This window comes from Amblyomma mixtum, chromosome 1, assembly GCF_055824585.1.
Source record: "Amblyomma mixtum isolate Tamu chromosome 1, ASM5582458v1, whole genome shotgun sequence".
Lineage (NCBI taxonomy): Eukaryota > Metazoa > Arthropoda > Arachnida > Ixodida > Ixodidae > Amblyomma > Amblyomma mixtum.
In genome coordinates this window covers 37,116,704-37,124,512 of record NC_143012.1, presented here as the reverse complement: position 1 = coordinate 37,124,512, position 7,809 = coordinate 37,116,704, and positions in this window count along the sequence as shown.

Genomic DNA, 7,809 nt, shown 5'->3' with positions numbered 1-7,809 from the left:
GAGAATTCAAGGTTGTGCCCATCTCTTAGAAACACCGATAGATGAGTCTCAAGGAGCACTGTCCTGTGCGCGACGAATATCTACCATTGATACCTTTCCCGTTTGCACTCACGTGTAAAAGTGCTTCGCCACAACAATCACAAAGACAGCACTATTTCATTCCTCCCCACATACCTGCTGCTACGGTGCCGATGTCACACTGATGTCGCCCATACCAGTTTTCTAAATACAAACACTAAAGACGAGCCTATGCCATGCAACTTTTTAAGTATCATTGGTAAAGTGTGCCACGTGCCAGTCAGTGGGAGACGCGGCGCATGTGGACAAAGCAGTAAAGTTTCGGCTTTGTTATTGCGGAAACAACACAGTTTTTAAAGCTCGAGTGGAGAATTTAAGCTTATAAATAAATTGCCCCACTGTGGCCTTGGATGCCAGAACAAGCTACACACCGCTAGCGTGCGAATAGTGAAGATACACCCATGAAAACGGGTTTTTGTTTCACGTTTTATGCCGAGACCAGGCCAAAACGGCGGAAGATCATTCAGGCTGCAGGCAACTGTGTGCGCGGAGACGCTGGAGACGCGGATAAGCCGGCGCCAGTGTCGTCTGCATGCTCTCCCGTGGATTACGCTTCCAACGAAATCCAACTTAATCGTCCACTTATGGTAAGTCTACAGGATGATTTTGTATTTATTTGGTTTTCTAAACCACTATATGCGAAGCTATGTGTGTAGAGCATAATATATGCGCAACGACGAACTTCCTGTCCTATTTTGTAACCATCGCGCTCTCGACTAACGATGCAGCTTATGTATGTGCCGCTATGTTGTTCCTAAAGCGCGGAAATGCAGTCTCTGAGAAACCCGTGATGACAAGCTGCTTCTCGCGAGCTGTCTGCTGGCATTTTCGTGCTGCAAGGTAGATGCGCGACCAGAGATACCGCTTTACCTGTGAGAGTGACGGCCGACATTAAACTACGCGTTAGATAGCGCCGTGTGAGCTCGATTTAAAACTTGGCGCCTCCGGAAACGCGCGCTCGCATTCTGAGGTGGAATACGTTTATTATTTTGATCACTGTGTAATCCCCTATCCGGACCGTGGAGTGCTGTTCGTAGAGACGTGTGCATCGCTTTTTACGTGTAGGCGCTGGCTCGGCGCGCGTCGTGGACAGCGATGTTTGACCAAAGATGTTTTGTAACGCTATAGACTGGAGCAAAGGATGTTTGTCAAAGTTTCTGTCTAGCGGCGCTGGAGGAATGCTGACAGTGTGATGGTTTTGACAGCTGGGTAAAGGTAGCCTCGACAAGAGAGGCTCGTTCATGAACCCCGCTCGCGCGTGCACAAATTTCTCCAGCAGTATTTGCGCGAGAAACAGTATGCGTTTCTGATCACGTATATACTGCTACATCACGAAAACGCCAATACAACTCGGCGCTGATTTGCGCAAACGAATGCGATTCAGCTCGCGCAATGTTATGGCTGCACCTGTGGTTGAAGACGTTAATTGTTTCATTGAAATAGTTCCTTTATGGAGCGCGTTAGTTGCTTCCGATGGTATTTCTAGCAGCCTTAGGTGAGGGTAACTGTATGCAAGAACCACCTCTTTACTGCACTGCTCGGCCTGCACTTGAAGGAAAAGCTTAGTTTGAGACTTTATTCCGTCATAACGGTTAATGGCATCCATGTTGTCTCAAGCTCACGTCTGCTTTTAAAACGGCGCAGCTGCAGCCGTTATATACTGTTTGAGTTTTTTCTGGAAAATGGCGCGCGGCATGGAAGCGCTGCGACCCACTTGTTTCTGGGAGGGCGCACCGATGTATGACAGCGCTGTTCCCAGTTGTGCTTCATGTTATGGGCGCAAAACTTGTGATGAACTGGTTCGCAGTCTGCCTGGTAGGAGTTGCGTGGCTTGTGCTCGTTTGAGTATCGGCGTACCGTCCTAGCCAAAAGTAATCAAGTAGCCACTACGGCAGCGGGAACGGGCTCTCAGCCGAGCGGTCTGCGGTGCCCGGCATTGGCCGCATGTAGTAAGTGCGGTTAGCAATTTAGTGCTGTCATACTGAGCGAGGGTGCAGACTTACGTCAGCCAGTTTACACTCGCAGCCAGAAAGCAGCGGCCAGCGCTGATAGCAGCGCAGTCGCTCGGTGGGCAAGCCCGCTCCGGCCGCCGGCGCGGCTACTCGGTTACTTCTGTCAAAGACGGTACGTATCAGGCTTTCACAGCATATTCTTGAAGGCGCTTGTTTAATAGCGGGTGTAAGAAGAAATGCTGAAATACTCTCCTTTTTGGATACCTGCGTAAGGAGCATTGAAAGTGCTTTTTTATGGGAGTGCCGTTCTCAGCAGCTCGTATAGTGAGTTAGTGCTGTATGTGGCACAATTATTGTAGCGAAAGCTACATTGGCCACGAACTTGCGATTTCGCTGTGGCGGTGCTCCGAGGAGGCACAGAGACCGACCTTGAGCCGTTGCCTAGCAACCGCCGCAGCTGGCGCTCACCGCGCCATCTGGCATGACGTCACACCTCGCGCCTCGCCGCCGCCGCCGCCGTTTGGTATGACGTCACACCGCTTGCCTCGTCGTTGCGCTCACCTCCGCTCGCTTCGCCAGCTGTGTCGCATGCCTGATAACATGTGGGAGGATTGAAAAGGAGAGCTCGTGTGCGCCGCAACCACAGTTGATGCGGCAGTGGGGCAGAGTATGTCAAGCGGAAAAGGGCGGCAGATGCTGCCAACGTCTCCGCGTCGACATCGGCCACTGGTTCGGCTGCCTTTCGCTCCGTATAACCCGGCTCAGCCGAGCTGAGCCACAGGCATTTTCGCAGTGTTCGGTTACAATGTAAAAGGAATGTCATCCAGAGATCAGTATTGGCAGTAGATATGCAGTCAGAGGAAGAGTGCTCCACGGAATATGTGTTTTTATGTTTTATGAAACCCATTTACAATTTGTCATGCGTATTTACTGAAATGATGAAGCTGGCGCGATGGCTTAGTGGTTATCGTGTTTGTATGCTGACCAGAAATACACAGGTTCAATTCCGGCCTCGGCGATCGCATTTTGATGGAGGCGAAATGCTGGAGGCCTGTGTACTGTGCGATATCAGTGCACGGTAAAGGACCCCAGGTAGTCGAAATTATCCGCAGCTCTTCACTGCAGCGTCCCTCATACCTTGTGTCACATTGGGTCGTTGAACCCCATAATACGAAACCGCCCCGCCGCGGTGGCTCAGTGGTTATGGCGCTCGGCTGCTGACCCGAAAGACGCGGGTTCGATCGCGGCCGCGGCGGCTGAATTTCGATGGAGGCGAAATTCTACAGGCCCGTGTGCTGTGCGATGTCAGTGCACGTTAAAGAACCACAGGTGGTCGAAATTTCCGGAGCCCTTCACTACGGCGTCCCTCATAGCCTGAGTTGCTTCGGGACGTTAAACCCCAATAAAACAAATCAAACCATAAAACGGAACCAAAGCGATCAAGACGACCTTTCCAGAATGGGATAGCCAAGATATGCCTTGCGTTGTAAAGCACGTGTAAGAGATGAAGTACAATTTTTTTTTTTTCAGTTACCCTTATATAATTTTTTCCTTTGCGCTGTACAGATCAACGTGCCCAGATGATTGACGGCAGACAATATGCCGCAAGAAGGCTTACGAGGAGACTAGCCAGACCGTTACTTTCAACTTCAAATTATATAATGTGGTGCATTCCTGTGGTGCACATATTGCATATTCCCAGATTGGATAGCTTGGAAGTAAATTTGTAAGTATATTGATCGCCATGTAATTTGTAAAAGCCGCGTGGTGACCTTTTTCAACGGTTGTAGACTGCTTATAGAGAGGCTATAGACAATGATCTACTGAAGGTTCAGTATGAAGAGGTTTATGACTGTGTAGACAAAGGTCTCTAGCACAGCCAGGCCATAGAGCTATAGAATACGATGTCTGCTGGTAGCCTTGTTATACGCCTGTGTCTATTATAATAGACTTCCAGTAGACGTTTTTCTGCAGACGAAAGTCTACTGAAAATGTATGCCTACAAAATCTAGATTCTCTATACACTGGTCTATGGGAGTGGCCTATAGAGCGATGTCCTAGTCGATTGAGCATCCGCCTCACATGCGGGAGGTGTGGGGTTCGATCCCCAGTGCCGCCGGGTACCCACCGGTGATACAATGGGCACAAGCTTTCCCCTGGCCTGGTGTTCGGTATCTTTAGGGTGAAATGCTTGGGAAATGGGTCTTGGACCCCACCTTGAGTAGAAGAAACAAGCTTGTGCCATGGCACTTTTTGGCCAAAGATGCCCTAGCACCACAAAAATCAATCATCTCGAAAGTCTACAGAATTGCATGGCCTAAAGTCTAAGGACTGTCTAAAGAAATTTTTGTAAGAAAGGCAGCCCGTAAGCTCCACCCACCGAAAAGTGGCCCGCAACGCGTTCGTTTTGCGCCATGTTTTTCACTTTTTTTTTTGTCCATTGGCGCATGCGCAGTTGGAGAGAGTGTCCTTTTCTCGTATTTCCGTGCATATACGCCGTTTGTCGTACGGATGTGAAGTGCAAAGTCGGAGGCATTGTTCCGTCGAGAAGTCTATATAATAGCTGCCGCTATAAAAAGAAAAAATTCAAAAATATCGCATGGGTCGGACAACAGAAGCCCCAAGCCGCCAGTGCGTAATTAACGACTGGAACAATGTGCACCACATTTCGGAGCTGCGGCGGCGCCATGAGAGACATCATTGAATACGGCGGCCTCGATTGATTGGTTTTGATTTTTGAGGGATGGAAATGACGCAGTAGCGGTCTCGCATATCTCGGTGGGTACCCGAACCGAGCCGCACGGAAAGTAATAAAGGAGGGAGTGAAAGAAGTGTGCCGTAGTGGAGGTCTCCGGAATAATTTCCATCACCTGGGGATCTCTAACGTGCACTGACATCGCACAGCCACGGCCGCTGGCCGTGGCACAGCACACGGGCGTCTCTTGCGTTTCGCCTCCATCGAAACGCGGCCGCAGCGGTCGGGTTCGAACACGGGTACTCTGGCTCTGAGCCACCGCGGCGGGCTCCCGATCGGCCACAGGGTGGGACGTTAAACCCCATAAAACCAACCAACCTAAGTTCTGCTAGGAATGGTAGGCCACGTTCGGAAGGCACGACTCGTCACGCGCCTGAGCGCACTGACTCCCTACTAGGGACTTAGCTTGGTTAAGCCAAGAATGCGTTGCATATTGCGCGGTCTTTTTGCGCGAAGTATTGCTTGGCGGCACTCGATTTTCTCAGCAGCTTTTCCTCCGTGACGTATGGATGGATGGATAGGAACGCCCCCTTTGAAACGGGGCGGTGGCAGCCGCCACCATGCTCAAGCGTTTTTTTTTTTTTTTTCACGTCGTTTGGTGACTTCACGTGGTGACGTGACGTCATCAAACTACGTGACGTCACGTCACGTGGTTTGGTGGCTGCCCGGCCGCGCCCAAGGGCTGAACTGAGTGATTGCAATATGCTACGCATAAAAACAGATAAGCGGCTGAAGCCGCGCTCGCCGAAGCGAGGACAGATACTCCATGAAGTCGTGCAATGAAGCCAACGGAAGCAGCACGAAGCAGAAAACCGAGACTATTCCGCGAGCGACGGCATGAGGACCATTTTCGAGGTGCCGTTGTCTCTGCAGCTTTTGTTTCTATCGTCCGCTTTTTGCTAGTTTCCACGGAGTCTGAGGATTCAAATAGATGAGAAAACGGTAGGATTAAAGCGGTCGTAGCTTCAGACCTCGCCACACTCCGGCGGATGTAGACCCATCGCAGGACCTTCTGTGCACAGAACTTTAATAGTAAACGTAATAAGCCTAGAGTGGCGGTGACAACCACTGGCAGGAGTTAGACAGACGAAAACTTCGAAACTAAACTGTTCACCGGACATTTTTTAAAGCACAGTAAGCGACAATCAGGGCTCAAAAAAAAAAAACGTGGGCGAAGGGGAGAGCAAGCAGAACGAGACAAGCACAGACTACCAACTGTTTTTATCGCAGCAATACATCATCTTTTATATATACATGTAACTGCAACGCTACCAGGCTAGGCAAAAAATTGGAAGCGGCTTAGCTCAGCTAGGCTAGGGTATACATAGCGAAAGCAGTTTCGTCTACTGACATTTAGGTAGAGACATGCCGTCGTCGTCGTTCAGCATCTTGACAGTCTCTCTTCGCGAGACATTCCTCTCGTTCTTCGGGCGTCGTCGTCGTTGTCCCGGCCACCTGCTTAGCCTTCTTTCTCGCCTCGTTTTCACGTTGTCGGCCGGCCTTAACGCATGCGACGACTTCTGGACCGGAAGACTCAATTTCACGCAGCCTGTACTGCTGCCGTGACGAGCACGACCGCTCTCCTTCTCCCATGATGTGCGTCTGAGGAGCGAGTGCATCGCTCCCGGCTTATATCAGCTACGCGGCGCGACTCTGCGCATGCGCAGTGCGGCGCATAGCTAAGTGATCGGAATTTGGAGCAGCGGCTGCGGCAAAACGTGGCACACACCTGTGGCTCCAGCGCAACTGGTTGCCATGGTAACGACGCATGCGCCGTAGTGGTCTTTGCCCGGCTCCGCGAAATGCGCTTCTGCTAGCCTAGCGTAGCTTTCGCTACAAAAATTGACCGGATGTTTTACCTGAGTCGCGGTAATGAGACTTTTAGTGCTTTCAGCGATTGATACAGGCGTAGTGCGACATGCCGATGCACCTTTTGCCAAGTGCATTGGAGTATCCGGGGTAAGTAACCAGTCGTAAGGCGTGGAGTGGGCGCATGGAGTGCTGGGTAGGCGCGCATAAGGCACAGTCACTTATTAACCCCTTCATATAAAGCGGGCGTGCTGCGTGATGGCATAGTATAGTAAGGGTTTAGCATACCAAAAGTGACAGATGGACTGTGAGGGATGCCATAGTGCAGGGCTCCAGATTTGTTTCGACCACCTGGGGTTATTTAACATGCAATGACATCACACAGTACATGGACGCCTTGAATTTCGCCTCCTATTAATCACTACAGTAGCATTGCCCGCATGTCAACAACGCCCTGGTCACTAGTTTCGCAGTACTTACCTGCAAGCTGAGCGCAGAGCAGTAGCATGCTATCCATATCTTGCTAAAACAGCGACTGCAATTTGACCCGCAAACGCGAGCGCAGTGCGTGGTGCGGCGTGAATGGTTTGGTTTGGTTTGGTTTATGGGGTTTAACATCCCAAAGCGACTAAGGCTATGAGAGACGCCGTAGTGGAGGGCTCCGGAAATTTCGACCACCTGGGGTTCTTTAACGTGCACTGACATCGCACAGTACACGGGCCTCGAATTTCTCCTCCAAAGAAATTCAGCCGTCGCGGCCGGGATCGAACCCACGTCTTTCGGGCCAGCAGCCTAGCACCATAGCCACGTGAATGGGTTGATTTTGCATCGTGCAAGCATTGAGCATATTCAGGAAAACTCAGCAGCCCCCCATTAAGGTTTGGTTTGGTTCAAAGTGTCCAGAGCCCTCCACTACGTCGTCTGTCATAGCTTGAGTCACTTTGGAACATTATACCCCATAAACCAAACCAAACAAAACCAGCATTAGGGCTTTCAGAACATGCTTGAAATGTAAATATATTTACGGGAATGCATTTTCACGAGCATCAGCGAAAAGGTATCGTTCGTGTTTTGATGGCACAGATTCCAGATGATACAAATATATTTCGTTACCCCCATGATATTCGTATCAGAGAAATTTTGCTTCATATGGTCCAAACCTCAACCTTTGACTGGCACAGATAGTGCACATGCATTGACACCACACGATAAAAG